The sequence below is a fragment of the Osmia bicornis genome, chromosome 6 (assembly GCF_907164935.1).
Source record: "Osmia bicornis bicornis chromosome 6, iOsmBic2.1, whole genome shotgun sequence".
NCBI classification, from domain to species: Eukaryota; Metazoa; Arthropoda; class Insecta; order Hymenoptera; family Megachilidae; genus Osmia; species Osmia bicornis.
In genome coordinates, this window is record NC_060221.1 from 6,883,776 (window position 1) to 6,908,700 (window position 24,925).

General features: G+C 43.4%; 1 protein-coding gene across 1 annotated transcript in view; it reads right to left on the minus strand.

The window, feature by feature from the left end:
- LOC114871961 (zinc finger C4H2 domain-containing protein) overlaps positions 1-24,925 on the minus strand; it is a 174,189-nt gene that overhangs the window by 38,589 nt on the left and 110,675 nt on the right. The window contains exon 3 of the mRNA XM_046286005.1: positions 6,696-6,843. The gene's annotated coding sequence lies outside the window, so the exon portion shown is untranslated. The remainder of the gene's footprint in view (positions 1-6,695; positions 6,844-24,925) is intronic.

Consider the following 24,925-nt stretch of genomic DNA (forward strand, 5'->3'; position numbering starts at 1 on the left):
CAATTCACTCGATGTTCGAAGCAGAAGAGAATCAGCATCCGCTGATGCAGATGTTTGAATAAAATTTCGACCTCGAAGCACAGAAGGTAACTGCATCGCAAACGCTTTTTAAATCCGTGTCAACGACAAGTTTTTCGCCGGGAAAATGGACGACGGTAACTGGCAGCTAGTGTACGTACGATGGAAAATGTCCGACCAGGTCTTCTTTTCCACTTTTATCGCGATCGTGACGCCTTTTCTGGATCACGGCTAAAGGGGGTATTTCATTTCACGTTGGCGGTCTAGTAGATCGCATAAAAACGCCCACCATTACACTAGCCGGATGCACGATAACGATTATTGTTTCTTCCGAGTTACGAGCTGCTTCGCGTTTCAAAAATCCGCGCACAGAGAGGATCATGCTTGTAATTCTTCGCCGATAGCGTCATTTTTCTATGGCCGTGCTGAGATGCTTCAGAAAATACAGGAAGTAGATTTAATTCAACCACGAAAAATATTATTTTGCTACGTAGCAAACAGAGAACTTGAAATCTTAATGATTAAAGTTTCAATGCGTCTTACAAGAAACGTCCATTCCCGTCTCTGTTTGTTTTTTCTTTCTTTCCTTGGTCTCCTCTGTTACGTGACTGGCTATCCTTTCTGGAACAACGACGATTGGGTCTCTCTATTTTCTTTTTTTTTTATTTTTCAGCCTCCCTCGAGAAAATTGTGGTTCCCTGGGCAAGGAATTCTTGCGGCTCTCGCGCAGCTAAAAGATTTACTTAACCACACGACGGTTCTTCTGTTTCTCGACCTGTTCTTTTTCATAGCCGCTCCTGTTTTCCACCCTTTGTAACGCTCGTTCTTTGTTCCCCTTGTCCAGATTACGTCTACGGACTTAATAATTAGGAGAGTGTAGTAGAATTCGTGTATGAATTACATTTTTTTTTCCCTTATTTTGGGCGCTCGTAGCCCCAGCTAATTTTGCGGAGACCTGAATAGCCTTCTGTGGAGAAAAAGCCACCCAGATTGAGAACGTTTTCCATTGAATTATGAATTTAGGTTGACTTCGTTAAATTCTGATCGACACCAATTCGAATGGTTTTATTTAATAAAAAAACGTACCCAAAAATGTAAAGACGATTTATCCTTTAAACAAATTTTGAACAAATTTTCTTATTAATCGATATAAAATCTCACTCTGCTTTCTGAAAAATCGTGTAAAGATGACCCTTCCAAATGGGAATACCCTTTTAATGGCGGTCGATGGTAGCCCCGGGGCAGGAAAAATACTCGTTGCGGGGAAAGTTGCGTAAAACGAGCTTCGGTAATGGGCGACAGTCGCCGTGGGTAGCTTCCAACAGCGGGGCTTTTGATGTGGTCTTTTGAATGGGACTTCACATACGTTAGTCGAAGTCCTCGTTTAAACGTAGCGCATCCCTCGAGAACCGGAGCTTACCTGGTCCCGGTACTTTGATGCCATCTGACAAGAAGGGGGTTTGTTAGAACCGAGCCATACGTTTGATGTGGTTAACCGCATTTGCCGTGAAATTGAACGCGCGAAGTAAGAAATATGGAACGTATCTCCATTTTTTCCCGCAAAAAATTGCGCTCTTCGCGACTGTACGAAGCCCGATGGGGGTGGAAGGAGGGTGGCTTAATAGTTTTCAACGAGTTTCGATTCTTCTTTTTTACTTGCAATCGCAATACCCTTTTTGTACTTCGCGAGGTTTTCTGGGTCGCGTGCAATTTTGTCCCCGCGACACGAAGAAAAAGCGGGTGCAGCAATCTGCGCGATGGCGCGATTCAATTCCGCTCGTATAATCGCTTCTTGCGACCGCAACGTGTGCAATTCATGTTATCCAACTCGTTTCTTCATTGTTCTCACGTTGAATTAAAAGACTTTTCGATGTCCATTAATATTTTCAGTATCTCGAAATTTCAATGTTATTAAGATCACGCTAATTCACCTTATTTACCGAATAAGCCTGTTACCAACGCGTCATCGTGTTCCCCGTAATGCAGCAGGCAAGCAATCCAATTTTCTCCCGGCTGTAAAATAATACATCATAATCCAAATGTCTCTGCAACCCCTCCTGTTTGCATACCAACGCTCTCGCAAAGAATAATCGAATCAGCGCCTCCCAAACAGCATCAAAACTCCATCAGCCTCGAAACCGAAGTAGTCCTTCGTCAGACAACACCGCGCCTCCCTCCGAGCTCACCCTTTTCATACCCCGTCGACGACCACCCTCGAAACCGACGTAGTCTTCAACTTCGAACGTTCCTTTTTATTTTCCAAATCGCGGCTTTAATTATTAACACTAAATATTAACGCGAACCCCATAGATTTAGTAGAATTAGTAAACGACGTTGATATTAGTAGATCAGAAGAAGCAGAAACGGGTTGGCGCAATCAGACGACCTGGCTTCAGAACGACGTGATTAATTAATCGCAAATGTCGTATCGAAATTTCCGAAATTACAGGATGCAGTTTGCGTTCCGGCGCGGAACAGCTGGAGTTAGGAGGCGGCGTCGATCAACAGGGAGGAAACTTGAAGGGTTTCGAGGCTGGTCGAAGTAAGCAGTCAGCGTTGGGTACAGAATCAAGCCGGCCTCTTAAATATTAACAGTGTACTCAACGCGGATACATTAGTAACGCGGGAACGAGTTGTACACGTATGCACACGGAGTCTGGAAACGTAGGGACGGGGATCGGGTTTTACCTAACGTCTAGACGACATTTGAGAGAAGAGGCGGCTGGTTTAGGTCTACGAAACGCCTTGTGACGGTGCCAGGTAACAAGAAACGTCAAAGGAATTCTTGGCAACAGCTTAGAAGCCACTTTGTGCCCTATCGGAAACGTATACCGTGCAAATCGACAAATAACGCGAAGGGTAATCGTGGCTATCGATCTGTTTGCATGCCCCTTTGCGAATCGCGATACCGTGGAATCAGAGTCTTGTCTCGATTTACCTCCTCTATCCTCGAAATATCAACCATCCACGACTGCAAATCCAATCGTTCCCTTATCTATTTATATGAAAATAATTAATCCCTTCGAGATAAATTTCGGCTGATAGAAGGAACCGATCGTACCTGGCAGTGTACCAAAAGTATCACCAGACAGCAACCTACGAAATGCCTAGAAATTGCACGCAATCCCTGAATTATACAAGGCTTCGCATGCAACGTACACGTGAAGTTTTGTAGCTACATAATTCAGTTATCATAAGCTATGCCGGTTAACTTATTGCTACCGCCAGATGTCTAAAATTGCGGTACACGCGTGTATATTTCCCGGCTACGAAACGGGAGCGACCGCTTAATAAAACAACTGGTGCACTGCAAATAAAATCATTGTTTCCACCACGGTTCGCGTCCACGGGCTTAATTACAGATACGAATTTAAGCTTAATCAGCAAACCACCTGGTCGTTCCTTCGCGAATATCCGTGCCGCGTCGGGATACAGGAATCCTGCGGCAGCTGTCGAGTAAACTAATAATTTCATCATACTTTTGATGTCTCTGTTTAAGAATTCCACCTGGAACGAGTTGAAACTTTTTTATATGAAACGTACAGTATCCTTAATTACATTCGAAGGATCTCTGATATTAAAGGATCACAATTAAACGTTCGTAATTATACCGGAGCCTGGATATGAGAAGCATATTAGAAAAGCGAGACGACGAAGCATGAAAAGTGTGGTGCACCGTATCATTTTACCGTAATTCCTGACGTCGCGATCAACTCCATTTACCCTAACACGTCTGCGCTCATCTTTTCCAGACGGCACCTGTTTCACGGCGTATTTGTTCCCGTGGAATATTCAACGATCGTGAAAGACGAGGCTGCAACGAGACCAACGTGTGTTCCAGGATGATCCTTGCAACGAGCACCGGGGCCAAATGAGATTAAACCAGGCTGGACTGTGTGTAACTCGAATAGACGCGTTCTCGTTCTTGCCAATAGCGTTTCGCGTACACCAGGAGAGAAGTTGAACCGAAAGGTTCGAGGTTCCGTCGGATAAAGGTAGAAAGAGATTAAAATGACCGGTTGGTTTAATGAGACGACCCCGGTTGTTTCACACAGGTAACTGGTATTAATGAAATCAATACTGACACACTGGATAACGATCGAACAGGTCGGCGTGGCCGCGCGGACCTCTGGCTAAAATAATTCCTCGTTCGTTCCTCGGCCAGCCAATAAACTGGCAATTAGCGGAAATTCGTTTCCCGTGACGTTCGCGGACCGAGAAAAAATTGCCACCGCGTTTGTGTCGAATGGTAGAGAGAAGAAGGGGTTGATCGGAGAGGGGTGGATCGATGGTTTCCGCGAGGACAGGCTTGGAATATTAATACATCGACGAGTGTATTGCATCGTGAATTCGATGGTAAGAAGGAAAAGTGTCAAAAGAGTTGCGGATGAGACAAGTTCCTCGATGCGGAATGGGGAGGATAGGAGTCGTAAGTGGAACGATAAGTTTGATCGGATACAGTGCGCGATGCAGGCGTGCAGATTATTCCGAAACATTTGCGTACAAGTTTCGAACAGCCAGTGTAAATTGCATCAGATCCCCGTTTTGCATGAACTCGCTTGAGGAATCAGTTTAACAGTGTTCCGGTAGCACCGCGTACGTATCGAGGATCTAGCTTTGACGTTAACGGGTTGACCTACCTTCGCTTCTAGCTTTCGACCGATCGCAATAATTGTTGTCGCGTTAACATAAATATTATCATCTGCCATTCAAGAAAAAAGCTTCTTAATTGTATCATTTTATATTGCAGAATAAATGACATCTTGATCTAATAAAATTATTATTTTCGTAGCAAGTATAAATAATATTTCTATGTACGAAAGCGTTAATTAACAATCCTGAAATTTGTAAAAAGTATAATCAACGAGGCAAGTCGAGCGAATGATCGTGGATGGGATGTGGGGGTGGAATCTCGGCGCGGCAAAGTGGGATACAACAAACGGATAAATCGATTACGTTAATCCGAAGCTATCGAGCTGAAAGAGGGTTTATCTGTATCGATTTCGGGCCTCGACCGGTCGCGAGTATGCACACACGTATAAATAATGCCGCGCACATTAACAATCGTTAATAACATACGTGCCTCTGAAAGCCACATATGGGGAGAAGGGTAGGAGCCAGGGGACGCAAATATTAATGATCGGTCCCCAATGAACTAGGAATACATAATGCTTATTTGCATGACACCCCCGCCACGCCAAGCTTAGTTAATCATTCGCACGCTCTGATGTTTGCTGAATCGGCGCTGCTTACACACGGCCTCCCACAAATCGCTCCGACCACCGTTAATAAATCGATGATCATTTAATAATTTATCGTTTAGATAAAGTATCAATTCGGATTAGAATGTTTTGACGGTTTGACATCTTTATGAGTGAACTGGATCCGTACAATTCGATAATGAATTTGTATGCGAAATAGTAAAAGTGGCATAAACATGTAAATACCTGCACGTATTTTTATAGAAAAATATATTTGTTCCATCTTGGATCCCATTTTTTCAAAAATTGAAATTAATTGGTAACGGGTTAATTTACCAAATCTCTTCTCAACCGAACAAATAAACACTAACGAAATAAAGGACGATATTTCAAGCATTCGCACGAAATTAACTAGTAACGATATTTTTGTTATTTCACGCAAATACGACTGCCATTCGCAACGTAGGTAAATTAATGCAGAATTAATATTTAATAAGGAATAACATCAACAAATGCCTCCATCGTCCGCAAATGTATTCTTGTTTACCTTATTTAAATTAAAACTAAAATAAATTGTATTGAGACATTCTGCTCAACGATATTTGCCATATTTTTTTTCTATTTCACGAATATTGCGTCGATTAATCGTAACGCGATTAAGAATTAATCGTATTCCCTTTACAGAGAAATTAATTTAATTGTTAAATGGAAAAATATTCTCGTAATTCTCTCGTAATTTGAAATAAATAAACAAGCACACGAACAAGTGGTGAAACGACAACAAAGTGGAATATCAACACCAAAAGGTAATTGATATGATTTCAAACAACAAATTCTGTAACTCGAATACCTGAAATCGTGAAGTGGCGTGTTGCGCATAGTGTAATGGCCATCGAAATGAAAAAAAAAAGTAATTTCTCGCTTTTCAATTATCGTCACAAAGGAAACAACGATGGCCGATGTCGACGCGACGGACTGATTCGTTTCGTTTCGTCGTCGCGTTGAAAAATTCATAAACGTTTTACTTAACAATTATTTGGACAACGCGCGGACGACTGCGTCCCCAACGACCACGGTAATTGCTTTATTTATTCTGTCGGTGGAGGAGGAACGGCGTCGGCTACGTGCTCGTCCCCGTTCGTAAGTGTAGAATTTTAATTGGCCTATCGGTCGTCCAATTAATTCCGTTCCAATGTTCGGAAGGACGACGCGTTTCCGCGATTATCGATGACCGTTCGTCTAACGCGACTGAAAAATTATCGACCATTCCTGACATCGTGTGATCCGTGTAATTTTAACGATTCCAAAGAGCAACGAAGATATTGTAAAATTAAAAACGAAAAAATTTTGTCAAATAAAATTTCGGGGTTCTCGTTCGAAGAAAGGGGACAAGAAGCCGGCAAATGGAAGTCGAATCTCTGTTTCCATTCTGGCGGCTGGCGAATTAATTAGGAAATTCAGCGTTTCATAACTTACGATCGGACAGAACTCGAACAGTGGAAAGGGTCTTCAGCTTTCCTCGAGTGCCTATTGAACCACCACCGTGGCCAGCACTCCTCAAACACTTCAAACCCAAGAGGCAATATCTCGTAATTGAACTATCATAATGGCGTGCTCGATGGACCTGCAAAGAAACGTTTCGGAATTAAAACACTTTCAACTACGTCGCAGTTTCCGTGAAAGATTCGACGAATTTCTTAATCGAATTTTTCATTCAATTTCTCAAATAAAATATCTGTTAATAGAGCTTCGTTTAAAAAAAAGGAGTCGGAATTTCTTTGACAAAAATTAAGAAAGTTATTTTTGATTATCGGATTGTGAAATTTGGCAATTTCGAAAACCTGGTATTGCAAAGCTCCGCATCGAACAATAGGGATTGTTTTATTTTAGGAAATCCTTTCCAACGCGATTGGCGGGTTACGTTGTGCTTTAAATTCCGTGATTTTCGGTCGCGGCATCAAAGAACCTCTCGTTAACGCTTTCTCTCGTTAATTAAATCGGGCACGGCCGATGCAGCAGGCTGCAATTGGATTTCGATCGCAGACGCGTAAGAATTATACGCAGCGGCTCCTGTCTGTCGCGAATAACAATGTGTCGTTACGATTAATTACCTGGATTCAGTTCATTACGGCGCCACCGTGTTTCGAATATGCCTTAATTAATGCAATTTACTAGTCGGAATTCGCGGCCTGCCGGCGAGAAACGGATTGAAGTGGTCGGTAGGAAAGAAGTTTCACCCAATTATGATTTAATTCAATCGTTCGTCAGTATTTCTTTCGTTTCCTCGGAAATGTAAAAAAAAAAAAGTATCAAACGACGTCGTTGAATTTACAATCAATTTTATTAATTGAAACGAATCGAAGAATAAATCAGTTTCATATTTTCCTATAGTTATGATAATCGAATGCTGTATAATTTATTGAAAATTTTTCATTTTCTATTGGATAATAAGAAAGGAAAATATTCAATTAAAATTGAAAAATTTAATTTCCACAGTGAAGAATTAAAAACTAAATGAAAATGAATTTTGCCAATTTTACAAGCCTTATTTCAGATTGCAAATTTCTCGGAAATCTAACAATTGTTGTAAGATTCTGCCCCGTTATGGAAGCAGCTGGCCGGAAACGGCGTCTATCCCCGTGGTCCTGATTGGCGCGTGTTACACCTGTGCCATCATCGTGTGCATGTGCACACGTAATATTTAACAGGCGCGTTGGTCCTCGTGTCTCCAACAATGGGGCTCGGCAAACAGCTTTTCACGCTGGTTTCCTCCAGCTCGGGACACATTAAGCGCACGCGTGTAAATTTCGTGTACACCTGATTGTTCGCGTGTTAACGGGACGTCGTATATATGTAACGGGCGGGAATCGAGCGGAACGTATGTATGTAGCCGACGTGCATTCATGACAATCGCGTAGTTTCAGTTAATCGGGATTATATTCGAAGATGCAACGGTTGACGTGACGAGGGAGCAACCGGAACAGGGAAAGACGTTTCGCGTGTCTGCAGCGGACGTTGAATTTACGCGTTTCTTCCTGTGCTCATTGTTATCCACGGAATATTTTCAATTTGAATATGCACAAACAAATTTATGCTGAAATTCTTTCCCGAGGATAATCAAATAATTAACGATCACGAAAGTTGGAGTATTTGTTGGATCGAGCCCGGTGTTCTATCAAGAAAGGAACCACGATCGACTTTCTTTCAAAAACTTTCTAATTCTTTTACTTGCAAAATTTTCAAAAGAGTTTTCTTCGACTTCGTAATGAGACAGCCGTCGCGGAAGCCGGGTCACTTTGACCTGGTATCCTTTGAAAAATTCAGCTCATTCCAAGAAGGTACTCGTCTTTCTTCTCGCGGACACTGTTTTTATTTTACTCGCATAATTTTCCAGCAACCATAATCTCCTTTATTTTACCAACGATAGATCTACTCGAAGGGCCAACGGTTTCAGAAACGTTGAAATTTTCTTAATCGCATCGAACGTTACGTTGGTTGAATACAAAAATAGAATAGGGAACAGCTGTATCGCTCGTGTAAATAATGAACGAAAATGTAATTTATGTTACGTAACGAAGACCCAGTTTCGTGTTTTCAAGGGAAGATAGTAGCTAAGAGTGAGAGAGAGATAGAAGAGAAAAACAAAAGAGAGAAAGGCAGACGAAAGGGATGCAAGTGTACGTACAGCTTCCGGAATATTTCCTATTGGAACAAAGAACCGGAATACAATTTCCTAGCAACGTCTCGGGAAACGGTATAATGACTTTGGAATCGGAAGGGGACGCGTCCCCGCGAAACTTCCCATCGTTCAAGCTTCGTTCCGGGTTTTATCATCGCGAAACAGCTTCTTCAACCTCGATAATTGTCCCTGCAATTACAAGCTTTAGAAGCTCCGTAATTCTGGTCTCGGTTACTGAAAACGTCGCGACAGCAGACCATTGGCGTAACTGGTACCTTTGTTTCAGACAAATCAGCTCTTTAATTTAATTAGAAGCATTAAATGACAAATTTCTTTTTATTCGTTCCCATTATTTGGGACGGTACTTACAGAATATCTACAGGCATTCAATTTCCGATTTTCAAAATCTCGTTCATTGTTAAATAAACATCTGTAATTTATGTTAGTAATTATTTATTCATGTGATGTTTCTAAATAATCATTATTGGGAGTAGCCAAACCTGGCTCCAGTTACGCCAATGCCGCAGACAGATAAGCTTTCTTTCTCTTCACCCTGCCGCGGTATGGATGGAAATTATGCAACGAATAATGAAATTCATCGATCGAAAGGTAATTTTACGATACTATGCCACGTTGCATCCCGTGTTGCCGGGATACGATGCGAAAATAGATATTATTTATCGGGTCTACCGTCGCTAATTGCGGCTGTATTTTATGCAGAAACCGAAGCGCATTCGAAATTACGACGAGGATCGGCTTTACGACGCGTTATTTAGCTTGCTAATCGTCCATTTAATTGTCTCTCCACGGCAGATCTTCGAATTGAGAACGAAACGAGAATAACTCTTCCGTCTTTTCAATGGTTATTGTACTTAAAATAATTCGACTTCGAGATCGTTTTGTAATTCATAATTAGATAGTCAAAAGAAAATTTGCAAGCTTCAAAATCATCAGTTGCTCGAAGCTTTCAACCTTCGAGGAACTTGTATTTCTGTACGGAAGAAGTTTCCTACCTTTTTAATCGCCGTTCTTGTAAAACAATATTCGAGCAACTCTTCGTTCTCTTGAAAACAAAGTTCGAAGATAAACTTCTCTTTTAAGAACAAACAAATCGTTCTCTCGAACTTCGAAACTTCTTCACTTTCTGCGATAGAATGTAACTTTCTAATTTCATCGCTTTCAATATTGTTCCCGATGATGAAAAGGTGCAGCTTCGTTGTAAACGATCATCGGTGAAAAACAATGAACCATCGGATCGAATTAAATATAAAGTAACGCGAACGAGGTGATAAACAGGAATCGTCGGGAATCACAGCGCATTTTAATGTTTAATTGGCGAACGGTCGCCGCGATTAAAAACGACCGGTCGCTGATTACCCCGAGAGGGATGGGATCTTTTCAATCGAGTTAACGAGGGAACGTGATGCGATCGCCATTGATTTTACGCGTTCCGTGTTTCTGTTTTCTCTATTAATATACTAATGAATTGTATCCATGGTAATTCGTTTCTGCTCCTCGACCATTCTTCCCCCTCTGAAAAATTCAATAAAAAAGACCCTGATACGTTGGGCAGTCATTAATAAATTATTGTCTTTTCTTAAATGATCAAAATATTCAATCGAACCTATACAAAAATTTCAATACAAAAGATTACCGATGTTCATTGAAAAAAGAAGAGGAAAAATCAGTTCTTCAACCCTCTTTGATATATCCCTCATTGACCCCGTGCGCCCCTCTTAAAATTCCATTTCTTTCACCAAACGGCATTATTGATGCGTATAAAGCGGCAATTGAAATCCGTCCATCTCTATACATTTAATTATCGCTCGATCATACATCGATATTCGCATATTTATAAAAAGCGATTACGTTCCTTCGCGTTTGGCATCGTTGCCGCGGCTGATGGCAATTTGTACAGTTGATTTTCCAAGTCAACGAGCAATCAGGAAGCCGACACACAACTCTCGCCGCATTGTCGCGCGAAGATTGCTTTTTCATTCCATTCGACGTTTATTTTTTTTTTGTCTCCCCCCTTTCCCCCCCCCCCCCGATCAACCGGAGCGGGGAATGTAAATTAATCCGGTATTGCATATGAGATGCGCGGATCTGCGAGGCCGTATTGAATTCCGTGATTGGAAACAGGTATTACTGGACGAGAGGACTGGCTAACTGGAAAGGGATGAAAGGGACAGACAGAGGCAGTGCATCCGTTTCTGGCCGTCGTTTTTCTTCCTTCTTTTTCCTCCGGTTTGTTATCGAAGGCGTTCCGTCGAGGAGCGAAAATGGCAGAGCGCTTTTAGCCTCGACCGATTTGAAAATGTATTCTTCAAGCTGGAAAATTCTTTGCTGCGCTTTTCCTTTTATTCGGTGAACTCCGTCTTGTGGACATTTATTGAAAAGTAGACGAGAAAGCAGAGTGTACTTCTGAATGTACATGCTGAGAGCTTTGATCGTAATTTATGCCGATTCGTCTGCGATCCTTTCGTAGAATTCTTTGTAAATGAAGCACGAGAATCGCGAATAATATTCCACGATGCGCGGCAGCTCGTTCGCAACAATTAAACGGACGCCGCGTTTTCGCCTGTCATTTCCTCTTTTTTTAATACCACGCCGTTTTCTCCTTCCTTTTTTTCCCCGAGCGTGATCGCGCTTTTTATTGGAAAGCCGCAACAGATATTTTCGCTGCGTGCGAATAACAGCATATGGCCGGGCCAATTTTCCAGCAACTCGGTCGTCTGTAAATTCAGCTGATCCCGGCGAACCACTTGGACAGCAATTACATTTTTCATGAAAATTAAAATGCCGTCTCCGGGACCCGTTGCGATCCGTAATAGGTTGCTTAATGGCCGCGTGAAATTTGCAACGCTGGAAAAGTGCAATTCAGGTGATTGCTGTTGTCTTTCTGGCCAAGTGTCAGCCGTGAAATTCAATCAAACGAAATATAACAAAATTTTCATCCGAGAAGTTTAGAAAGATAGGTAGATTCAGAGATAACTGATAGATCAGTAGAATAAGTCGCTGTATAGTCAGACCTGTAATAGTAATGCAAAACTACTGACTTGTGTTTTTACATTAAAAATACTGAAATAACGTTACAAGAAATTTGTATCATCTTGGAAGTACAGAAAGATAAATGGATTTCAATGGAGTAGATGGCAGACAAGTAGAACAGGCGCGTTATAAGTCAGACAAGCCAAGCAGTGATGTTACTTGACATTCCTTGTTCATGTTCAGAGTTTCCGCAAACAGAAAATTAGTAATAGTATGTAACAGAGAAATATATACAGTTATTGATCCCTATACAATGATTGACCCTTTCCCTAAAAAGGTAGGAAATATAATACAATGCGTTTCTTAACACGCCAGACGGACCATAGAAAGAGCCATAATTTCTATTAATTTTGTATTTCCTGTTATTTTCTTTTGTTAAAAAATTATAGCTTTACGTTTAGGTTAATGTCCTTCAAGGGTTCAAGGGTTAAATAATAAAATATAATTATCTCTCGTGGCCTAAATAGAATATTAGTTTATGTAAGAAATGCATTATTTTATATTTTCTACTTTTTTAGGAAAAGGGTTAATAATTATACAGGTGTTAATAACTATAGGTTACCTTATGGGAAAAAGAAAATTCCTATCAGCTAAACAATATTTTATATAAACACATTATGAAATGTAGAAGAAGATTAGGAAAATGATCAGCTCGGATCATTGATCATTTTAACGCACAACTGAACTCGTTAATCATAATTCAAAAGTACGAATAATTAACGAAGCGCACGAAGCGTCAGGTGAAATGTAACAGCAAATAAGCGTGATTATTTCTGAAATGAAATGGTAGCCCGAAGGCGGCTCGACCCGGCTTATTTACGTTTCGGGGGAAGGGCCCACAAAGGAAGCCGTAATTATGAGATGAAAGCATCCCCTTCGATACGCCGGTAGAATACCCCTCTTCCCGCTTGCCGTGGATTCCAAAAGCGAGGCGCATTCAAAGTTTTTCGCCGTTTCATCCCGGCCGATCGTTCGTTACACACGAAACTCTCTTCCCTAATCAATTAGTCTCGCAACCATGCTTTTTTCTTCCTCTTTCGATTTCAAAGCAAATCTCGGATCGACGAGATGAAGAAAAAAGGAGAAAACGAAGGAAAAGAAGTAGGCGAATCTCATTAGCCTGGTATCTGGCTCGACGAAAACTTTGTCTTGCCGCGTTATTAGAAGAAACCAGTTCCGGTCGCGTCAATCGATATTTAATTAAACTCGAATTTGCATGAAGGTTCGACGCCGAAGAAAGGAGTAGCCAAGAGGGTGGGTAACGGAGGCGGCATAATTTCGGATAATCTTTTCTCATTTATCTTCTAAGCGTTTTGGATGTACATTGTTAATTACGGCTGACAGTAACGAACAGAGCTCCACTTAATCGAGCTAGGACTTCGTCGCCGTTTCCTTTCTCCACGATTTTCCCTTCCTTTGATCCTTTGTCTTCCGGCTGGTTGGTCGGTCGCTCTTCCTTCAATATTTATCCTCGAGACACGCCAAGCCCGATGGAGGAGGAACGTTTTTATCGTTCGTTCGCGGTCGATGGCATCGCACAAAAGACACGACCACCGTGTAAACCGTCCTTGTTCGCGAATTAAGTGGCGAAGTAAATTGCAAGAATGAAACGAACCGCGGCTGCCACAGGCATCGACATTAATGGCCCATGATGTAGTTGGCTCAAAGAGGAAGCAGAGCGGAGTAGGAGCTGAAGGTATTGGATCAACGAGATGGAAATAACTAAAGAGACGTATCGCGTCTACTTTGTTGATCGAACTGTTCGATACACATTTGAGAATTCATATTTAACAGAGAATCATTTATCGTCGATTACACTTGAAAAATTACCAATAAACGAGTCGATCGGCGTGATAATGGCAGGAGTGGCGGAGGTTCGATATCGATGACACTTTGACAAATATAAATGTTAACATTGTTCGATCTGCTGATGACTTTTCGTCGTTACGAGCGACCCGTTCGATGGTTAATTTCTCGTCAGATTATTTTTATTTATAAAATAAAAACACCACTCGACGAGAAATCATTCTCCCCGATTTCGATCAAAAATAACAATCGCGGAAGCACTCTCGAATGAAAAAATCCTTTCTGCCAGCACTCGGAAGAAGAAATACTTGAAAGCAAGCCACGGAGTTGAGTACAGAACACAAATAGAGCAAGCTCCGCCGCAAATTTGTCACGTTCCATCGCTACAAAAGCACGCCTCCTCCGCTCTGCTTTGCTTCTACAAAAGAACCAGCCTCTTTGAACGCACTCTTGCACCGTGTCGCATTAGAAATTCAGAGCGCAGTTTGGCCCGCGATCTAGGCTCCGCGTCAGAAGCCTAGATCGTTGTTCAAAAACACGTGAAAGAGAGAAAGAAAGATACTCGTGTATGTATGTGTAACGTGTGCCGCGAGTGGCAAAAGTTAAAGTTGTACCTGTTAATGGCTCCTTCCATTCACACACGCGAGTACCGGTACTTGTTTTCGAAACCGTATGTAGCCAGAAGTGTTGACGAAACAACAGGCCAGAGAAAGAAAGAGGAACAACGCCGATACGGAGGATAGGAAGAAGAGGAAGAAGGCTTGCCGCAAAACCGTTTTGTTCCCAACAGAGGGACATCAATATGGTACCGTGGCGTCGCGTCGCGCCAAGTATTCAGAATGCCCTTCAAGAATTTTAATGCGACGGAGAAAGAATTTATTGCGACATAGAATGCGCAGTAATGGCGGAAATACGTATAAAAGTCGGGAAAAGGGTGCGCATTGTCGCCGTCTAATGGCCTGCCTCGGGCGTCGCGCATTGACGACGTGTACACGCAACCACCATCGCCCTCTTCCTCTTCTTCCAACCCTGTCCTCACCCTTCCAACCCTGCTTCAAAAGATTTTTAGGAATTCATCGAGATCTGCCCGATACCTTTACCTACCTTTGAGCGAAAATAAATTCGCTAAAGAGAATTTATTTTTAAAGAATCTAATAACGCGTATGATCTCTCGGAATTCAGAAGTCCGAATCGCAACGAACAGGCGAAACAACTGCGAACCGGAAATGTAACAGCAGGTGAACTCGATTCCCCGGTAACTCGAGTCCTCGAATCGTTAGGAAAGGTTTTCGAGGTGGCTTCGAATTTCTCGATTCGGACCTCGGTTAAACGCGGCACCGAGGGTTGAAAAGAAATTTCCACCGGAGGGGGTGGGTGAACGAGTGCGTTTACTTTATCGCGACTTACGTTACAATTACCAAGCTATTGGATGGAAAGTTTCAGATTTCCTAGTATCGATTGACAGACGTAGTTACCTTTAACAAGTTTCATAAGTGGAGAAACAATTTACGACAGAAGGTATTCTGAAAATTGAAACCGTAATTGCACGGAGCTATTTCCGTGGTAAAATAGAAACTTTCAAACTTGATTTCTTTTATCGAGGCAGCCAGGTATATCGAAGGATGTTAATTAATCAACGCGCGAAGACAAATGATATTCTAATCGATACCATTTTTAAATTTATATTATCATCCAATGACAGCGAACTCAAATATTTTCCAGCTTCTGGACTAAAATAAACGTGCACGAATAATTTTCGGTAACGAAAAATTCGGGTGCATTCGAACCGATCGTTCTAGCGACAAGGTACAATGGACGTCTGTTTGCAGCTCGCTGGTAACGAATTAATCGCGTATCCGTTATCGGCAGACTAATTATCTCGAAAATAACTGGCAACCGAACAAATTGCGAGCGACGCGGCGGGAAATATTCTCGTAACCCGAGGCTATCCGTGTCAGAATCGGAGCTCGAATTAAAAAAATGAAAAAAACAGAGAGATTTTCGAATTCGACGTTGTCGGTGTATTCCGAGATCGTTGCCACCCACGGAAACGACAAAACGTATTTATTCAACGACAGAATAAACGCACAATAGCGAGACTATATTATCATCCATTGAGAGGGTAAGAAAAGGCCCCCTGTTCTTTTTTCCTGGCGCCTCTCCCAATCGAGATCACAGTTGATCTATTTTAATGGTGCACTTCGCTGAGACACTCTTGAATCGGCTCGAAAGAGACGCTGAAAGACGAGAAAATTGAGAGGGGTTGAACAGAAAGGCCGGAAACGCGAGGCAGACGGGGGTAGAAGCACGGTCCTTATTTCCTCGCGTACAGCATCCCCCTTGTATGGAGGTCAGGGTTCCTCGCTCGTGGAACCCCTGGAGAATTTTTTAATAGAGCAAATTGTAACTTAATGTATTAATAGACACGACTACGTTGAAAAAAAAAGAAATGGTGTACAAAGGTGATGGGAAATTGAATTTCCTAGAAGCCACCGGGAACTTTGTTAATAGATGGCGTCTAGACGGAGCAACTTGGCACAGTCTGTCGGTATCATCGATAGAAAGCGACCTTTGAAGACCACGACAACGATGTCGATGATGAAGCTCGCTTCCGGCACCGTGACCATTAAGAGGCAACGGCTTTACATCGAGAAAAGTTTACTTTCTTGAGCGTGAGTGATCACAGCGAACTTCCTGACAGTGTCTTATATACATAGGTAACGTTGCATTAGCGGCAAATGGCCGTAAGAACATTGATGGCCTCTCCTATTTCTGCCTTGCTAATTATAGCTCGCACAGCTTCCCGTGGCACGTTCAATTTCGCGCATCGTTGTGACCCATAAATTACGCTAATAATTCTATTCTCTATACCGTTCGTTTACCCACCCTCTACCGTTCTCTACCTATCAAAGTGCGTGTACCATCGTTTCATTCTTTGGCAAAAGGAACGAAAGAATAAAAAAAATGAATGCGGTTAGATTTCGTTCGATTATAACGTCGCACAGATTCGCGTTAATGAATTAAATTAAAATCCCTCAAACGCGAGGGGAACTGTATTAACAGCCGCCTTTTGTTACCATTATTTTCGCCACGATCCTTTCGGCTTTGTGCCGTTTGCAGCAGAACGCATTGTTCCGTGTTTCGTCGCGGCTCAATGTAAATTAGTTCGAAAGCGACATTTAACGTGGAATATCGTCGGGCAAGAGGCTTTTGTCGGGTGCAAATAATTCGAAAATCAAATTGTACGATGAACCAGTTTCGAGGACCGGTCACTAGTTTAGATTCGATACGCCGATCGATGGGAAACGCGAATCCCACCTTTTCGTTCGATGCTATTTCATCTCTCGCATAGCTTTGGTAGTGTAGATAGAATTTTTGGAAGCGCTTAAGAACGTTTCGAGATGCTTTACAACATAGTTGCGTACTTCCGAAGATACCGCCGCGGAATTCGCAACACTTGCCACATTGTTGAGCGGTTTTGAACTTATATACCGTGCTTAAGAATCCCGTAGTTCGATTCGCAATATTGTTGCAGGATTAAATGCTTCGGGACAATTTATATTCGATACGCGATGCTCTCAAATGACGTCTTACGATGTTATTGAACAACTTTTCAACTTTATAAAACACTCGAAAGCATTTCGCGTTGCTTTGCATCTATGTTGGAAACATTTCAGAACGTTCTTCAATGGCTCTCGAGAATGCCGTACAACTGTAGGAAGCTAATAAATCACTCGTATCACGAGATACTTTGCAACGTTATTGCATAACTCCAAAACACTCGAGGAACGTTCCTTTTCCTATCCTGCGCACGCGTACATATTTATTTACAGGGAAATTCACGTGCAGGTACAATGTGGTATGTTTGATCCCGGAGTAACGTCGAGTTAAAGACCCTGCAGGCAAAATTTTGCGACGACTTTGATCTCCTCCTGCGTGTCCGCATGTGCGTGCGGAAAACCCTGTTCCTCTGATGCGGCGAATGATAATGCAGCGTTCACATTGTCGGATACGTGGTTTTTTCGAGACATTTGCATATCAAGCCGGTGCCAGCGGTTTTAACGAAATTCTACCCGCCGTTGTAAACATTAAATATCAAATTTTGCATCCGTTCCATTTCGGGTTTATCGTTTCATTTCCTCCTTTTTTAATTTCTCTTTTTTTGCAGAGGTTGTTCGCGTTTACGTGGAACGATAGATAACGCGGCTGATGAGGTATCGATTCTGAATAGCAATTAATTCGAAAACTACCGATTCCTTTGTACTCCCGCGTTCCAGCGAGAGGGTGACGTCTAGATTCACAAAGAACTCCATCGTCCATCGCGCGAAGTTTCAAGATGAGAAGCCGAAGCTTTGAAAAGCTTTGTAATGATACAAAACTTTCGACGAACTTAAACGATCTCTCCTTTCTCGCTAAGTATCGATGGAAACTTCTTTCTTCATCGTCGCCACGCGCTCTTTCAAAGAATATGTACAGAAAAGAAAAGAATAGCGATTCGAACCGAGAAACGCGTTGATGGTAATTAACAAAGGTCGACGATACTCTACGGCGAAGTTATGGCCGTTCGCCAATAAAGGGGTACACGTATGTACGTATCGTCGTGGAATACATACCGATCGCTTCAATTTCACCGACCCTTCCGTGAAACTTCAAAAGCTTTTTCGTTTTACGTCACGCAACACGCCGCATCGCATTACGTCTTCCTTTCTGCCGCGTTCACAACGAGATCAAACGGACACAGGAATTCGACCGAGCTTCCAGCAGCAGCAGGAGGTATTTATTTACAAAATGGGATGGCTTCGGGTTCGGAATGGCTCCAGGAATTATTGGAATGTCGCGAATAACGTATTCGCGATATTTCATCCCCTTCACGGCGAAATGATGTACAGGGTGAAGAGAAAAATTGTTAATCTAATGAAGTTTCTTTTTTGGATCAATTAAATGTGCCGTTACAATATCATCACGTTGTATTTCTTTTCACCCTTGTTCAACCATCTCCGTACTAATTACTCCTAGTCACAATTTCCCAGACTTATTAAACCAGATGGTCCCTGGCGTGCCTTGTTTGTGCACAAACTATGATACGTCAAAAGAGTATGGGAAACAAGGAACGAAAATCGTCGCGGCTCGGGTTTAAACGTTCGCGGTGAAAATTCAGTCGTCGAAAGGTGAATTTCTCGAGGAACACGGATACCTCCATACACGTATTATATACAGAGCAGTAGCAGCCCGCTCACACAATCGCTCGAGAGCTTTCTGCGTTTCGCTGCGTTACATCTGCGTGTTTAGCGTTTAATTAAATTATTCGGAGGTTACCTTCATATTCACTTCCGCGGAATGTGATTAAATTATGTTCCACGGCTGTTTCTGAAACGTCGTAATTTATTTAGCGTATCCACATGAGCAACAATATTCATCCGCGGGGATAACAAGCCGACCGAAGAGTAGCGACGCACCCGAACCGAGACGACCCGGCTACGGGATTCATTTCGCGTAAGTTTAATTCGCTCGGTTTTCAACGTCGCGAACGTTCCGTCCTGCCTTTTGTGTTGAAATACTCTTGCCCTCGGATGAGCAAATTATTCGCGAATCGTTTAAGAGAACGGGCTCGTTTGCGGTGCTCGTCTACGCGACGGAACAAGATTCGTTGTTGCGAACTTAAAACGTGCTCTATCAAAATATTTCTTTTATCTCGAGTAAATGAATAAAGTTTGCATCTGAAATTTAGCATGAACGAACCTGCAAAGTTCGTGATACGAATAACTCGTGATGATTTCGTATCAAGTAGAATTTCGAATCTCGTTGAAAAGCACGGAGAAGATCGTTTCGTAGCGGCGTAAGTTTCCTAACGCATTCGCGTTCCTCTTCGAGTTCAACGTTCCGTCTCGAGCAGTTAATCGTTCGAGGTAAACGCTCATCACGGTGTTTTACTGCTCGGCCATTGTTTACGAGGCTGTAGAAGCCCAGCGAAACCACTGCCACCGACACAAATCGCATTACACCGTCGTGGACTCGTAAACCACTCGTCGATCCTCCGGCTTCTTCTTCTCGTTGTTCCTCCTCTACGCGGCGGCATCGAAAATGCGAGAAACCCCGGCAAATATCGTCGGTCTGCGCGCCGATAGATAACGGCTGACGTTCGATCGCGGCGATTCGAGATATAAAGTTCCTCGTCGTTCGCCAAATCGAGCAATAGCTCGGTGGCGAAGCGACGCGATCAATTCGCCGGAATGTTAGGGGTAAATGGAGGGTGAATAGCCCGGGTTCGACCGACGTATGCCGTACAGGGCAGCGACCATAGAAACGGATTATAGGCATCGACGAGTGGCATCCGCGCACAACCCCGTCAGGGTAATTGTAATAAATTTTTCAAAAACCCACTGTTACACGAGAATGGAAAGGCTGGCACGAGCTAAGCTCGTCTGGATACCGATGCCAGAGTAAAACGAGGCTAAAACCGCCGCTTGACATTGATAATATTTACGATTATTTGCTCGGGCATTAAGGCGAGTAGTTGCAGTCGACGTATAGTCAGACGGAGCGTCTGCTGTCTGCTGGTCGGCCTCGTTTAACTTCAGCGATGCAGACGCTGTTCTTCTTCTATTCGTTCGGATATTTTAAATTAAAAATACGATGAAAAATATAAATCAGCCAAATTGCAGAGCGTCACAGGTGCGCAATCGCAAAGACAGAAGTCATTCGTCTACCTTGGGTCTTAGACAAGATAGCGATAAGAAGAAGAGCAGAAAAGAAGCGAGAGGACGAGATCTCGTTTCACCGTCTCCTCTTGCTCTTCGTTTGCTGTCCAGCATCGCGAAGCACGTCTGAAAAGACCTTTATCTGTCGTGTATTTTCCACTGAATTAAGTTTCTTGCCTTCTGCCGGCCAACTTTATATGTTTTGCGGGGAGATAACGGCGTTCATCCCTCGGTCTAACGGCGAACCCAAGGGCCAGCGAGTTTTCTTCGCAGCGAAACAGCGTCGCGATGAAAGGGGCGAGTGGATTCTCTGGGGCTGGGGTGGTTTTTGTTTGCGTCACCGCGCAATATACCAGACACCGGCTTAACCATCACCTCGCCCCTTCTTCTTCTTCGTCTTCCCGCGGCTTGTAAGCTCGTCTTCTGTTACTTCTCATCTTCCTGGTTGGCTGTCCGTTGGCATCGGTTGCGCATCGGCTTGCGGTGAACCAGACGATGACATTGTTTCAGAGAACGTCACCTCTAGCCGGATCTCATTCCGACGTTATGGTTTTGCACTCGGTTCTTAGCCACTCGACATTTTTACGCTCGCCTCGCTTTTGTTTTCCGCCCGTACGCCTCCCCTTTTCACGGCCTCGCTCTCCTTTATCACAATCCCGGGGAACCGGATGATGGAACGTCCTTCGCCTTCGTGATCCTGCCATCCCCTGTTAAGTTTCAACTACAAATGGATTCGTTTTGTTGTCGGTTCTTTTTTTTTTTTCTCCCGCCAACGTCACGGTAACAAGCCTCGCCTTTCCGCTGGCATAGAGCTGCTTATCTCGTCGCGGATGAACGCCTCTCGTGAATTTTTGCTCGTCGCGAATACGCTCGCGATTCGACGCGATCTTTCTTGCTTTCGAAGCTCGTTTGCTGAACGTTTGTTACGGCATATCTTAGAAGGTAGCTCCTCTCGATCCCTTGGTGCTTATATTTTTCGAGTTTATCAGATGGAATATTAAAATTTTATTCATTTCCCTGCGCACAATTTTGATTCGAGTTCTTCTTCGGTCTTAATACAATCCTAGGACGTGAGATTACTCTCGAGCAATCGCGTTGCATTTGCATGCAATTTGTTTCCGCGAGACACACGGATCCAGCTACGGTTGCATCTCCGGGAGAATCTTTTTTTCTGAAATCCTTGAGTTGCCGCAAGGAAGATTAGCGTAAACGACCGCGTTTCCCCGCAATCTCGACGCGTTCGTATCCGAAGTAATATTACGTATCCAGGCGTACCAGCCAGCGCGGGCGTCGCGTCGGTTCAGGCCGATTTATCCCTCCTCGCTGAGCCTCCAAGCCGAAGGGATGGTCTTTGTTTGCGCCGATATTTACTCACCGGCTAAATTACTTCCTTCTATATGCTCCCTCCTCTTTCGTGCGCGGCGTTCCTCTCGCTTCCGCCGTCGAACGGAACAATTATTGAAAGCTTACCGGAGTCACTCGAGCCGGCATAAACAACGCCAGCGGTCTCCCTTCGAACCGTTATTCGAATCCGATTTTCATCCCTAACGAGTTTAACTGACGCCGATATTCTCTCGTTCTTTCGCGTTATCTGGCCAGACTTTACATTACAGATCGCTTTGACGTAATACCCTGAGCTTAACGCGACAGACGAGCGAGCCAGCTCCTGCCCCTTTGAGGGCTACCGACAGAGATTTAGATGAAGGGAATGTTTTTGCCTGTTCGTTCCCCGCCGACTAACCGTACCCGTACGGGTATGTCAAACGTCTTTTTGCAACCCCTTTGAATTCACTGGTTATTCGGAATGCGATCGGCCGAGGAATATCTGTCATAAATGCTGTGTTTGTAAGGGAAACAAATGGGGTTGTTTTCGTTGAGAATTAGATAATAGAAATTATGATGGTCTGTGAAATTATTTACGAATAATGTTACATTATTTCTACAGAAGAATACGAAGAAAAGAACACTGGCCTAATTCCAACCCTCTTCGAAAAGCCACTTCTCACCCCACGGACAAAGACAATCTTGCGAATTACGGTTCGCGTCCCCGGTGCCTATACAGCAAAATATTCCTCTCCATTAAGCAGTAATCGCGATTTAGTCGACGATTAACGCGACAATCGATGCCGAGGGATCCTCGGATTCGAACCGGGTGCTAACCCAGGGACCAGGAACGCGGCTTAAGATCCAGCATTGTGTACCCAGGCCGTGGATCAAAGGTACAGAACTACGGTTTAATATCTCGGAAGTAGAGAGAAGCAGCGAAAGGGATAAATTGGAAAGCGGCACGAGAGGGAGGAAAACGTCGAGGAGTGTGAATGCCGGACGGGGATGGTAGACGACGCGTGAAACAGAAACGAGGGAGACAGGTAAGGGGATGAAAGCGAGAGGGAAGACGGGACAATGTCATAGTCTGGCACGCCGTAAGATAAAGAGAAAATTCCATGGAACGCGGCGGCGAGGCGGTAGTAACGATAGAAGCAGGCCTCACAGAAGAAGCAGGTCTCGCTGGTGGATGGAAATTACGTAGGCAGAGCCTCACAGAGGAAGCATCGCCACGGAAACGCCCTACGGCCGTTCTGTAATCAAGACGGGTATTACATTTCCGGTAATGTCGTTCCGCGAGTTTGGGCCCACGCTACCGCGATGATGAACTAAAGTGCTGCGAAAAATTCGATCAACCCGCTTTTCCGAACCTGCTTCATCTTTATACTCTTTCTTCGTCTATTTTCTCAGCCCATTCTGTTGTTTTCCATTTTCATTTCACGATTTCAAATAGAATTTTAATAACATCTTTCCCAATTTAAGTTACAAATTTTTGTAATCAAAGATATGGGTAACTTTCGGTTCATACTATTTGTTAGTTACTATTCTAGTTACTTTTCTATCGCGACGGGGGGAAGTAGAGTTGGAGATTGACGAATGAAAAATGGAGAACGGAATGGAACGTCTTGGAGACGGTGTTTCGTGATGTTCAGCCGAACAGATCAAAGATGAATGGGCGTTGCGAATACGGGCTCTCGAGACGTCAGAAGCAGCGACCGGAAGGGAATTGTCTTTATACGGATGCTGGGCATTCAATGAGGGGTAACAAGTCAGCCATGCGATCTGACGTCGAGCTGCTCGAAGGGTAAAGAAGCATACAGTCTCGACGCGTTTTCTTGCGACACGGACACCGACAATGGACACTTCAGTTTACTCGAATTCACCGCTTTCGTCTCTCCCAACTGGAATGTGCACTTTGCGTGAAAACGTCTGTCTCGAGGACACACGGTGAATAGTAGTACACTTAGATACGCTATTTTTCTAGCTCCACCTAGACAAATGTTGTCTCGTGAAATTTCTCGATCTCAAAAGCGAAGGGCAATTTAAATTTTTAATAGTATCGTACAAATTTTATCCCCAAAGTATTTACGAGAAATAAAAAGAATCTCAGAAAGGATAAAGCAGAGAATTAGATGCCGAAAGCGAATGCGATTGAAATATAGAGATATTGACTTTCATACGTTTAATATCGAGCCATCTATATTTCAAATGCAAAATCCAATACAACATCAAAGATTCACACGAGTGCTGCGCGAATGCTAGACACCCCTTTCAGCGTAACCCTCGCGCGAGGGTGAAAGTTTCCGTCGAAGCGGAATCGCGGTTTTCACTCTCGCCGCGGCATGAATTCGGGGGAGGCGGAAAGCAACCGATTCGTCGATATCATCATCGCGGAAAACTCGTGGTAACTGTATGAAGAGAGGGACGAGAAGCGTTTTATATCCTCGACGCCTGTAGGGGATGCGTGTTGTCGGCGTGCAGTCGAGTTTCGGGACTGTGTAACTTTCGGCTGGCGAAAAATAATTAGAAGGTCCGTGTACGGACTGTCTCAACCGAGCCACGGTTACTCCTAGGAATACTCGTAGCCGACGAAACGGCAATTTAAATTAGTGCCAGTGCACACAGCTGTGCGTTTCGTGCACTTCGAGAAAGAATACATAACGAAGCAGTATTTACCGAAATTTCCTACTCCCTCTGGTTTCTGATCTTCTGGATTTTGAATAAAGCCGAGGTCGGTGACCTGGCATGGAAACTTGTCATTTAATTAAACCATACTCTTGATCGTTTTATTTGTATATTCATTTTGAGCTTTGAAGACAGCTTTTCGATAACGATTTGAAATAAAAAAGTAAATTTTTAAACGATGCACCTGACGGACCGAGTTTCGAAAGAACATCGATGAAGCTCGATTAATTGAAACAGTGGTTCGATAAAGAAACTCGGTCCAGAGATATGATATCAAGGTTCCTTCTTCTTCCTCCATTAGACAGATCGGTTCTCGCCCCTCGACCCGTGTATCAGTCCACGAACGCGTCGATTAAGGCTTCCGTCGATTAATCAACGTCTATGTTAACAGGCACGTCAGTGAGCCCGGCTCGAAGCCGTGCAGCGCATCAATTAATCGATGTCTCTATCAACTGACGTCT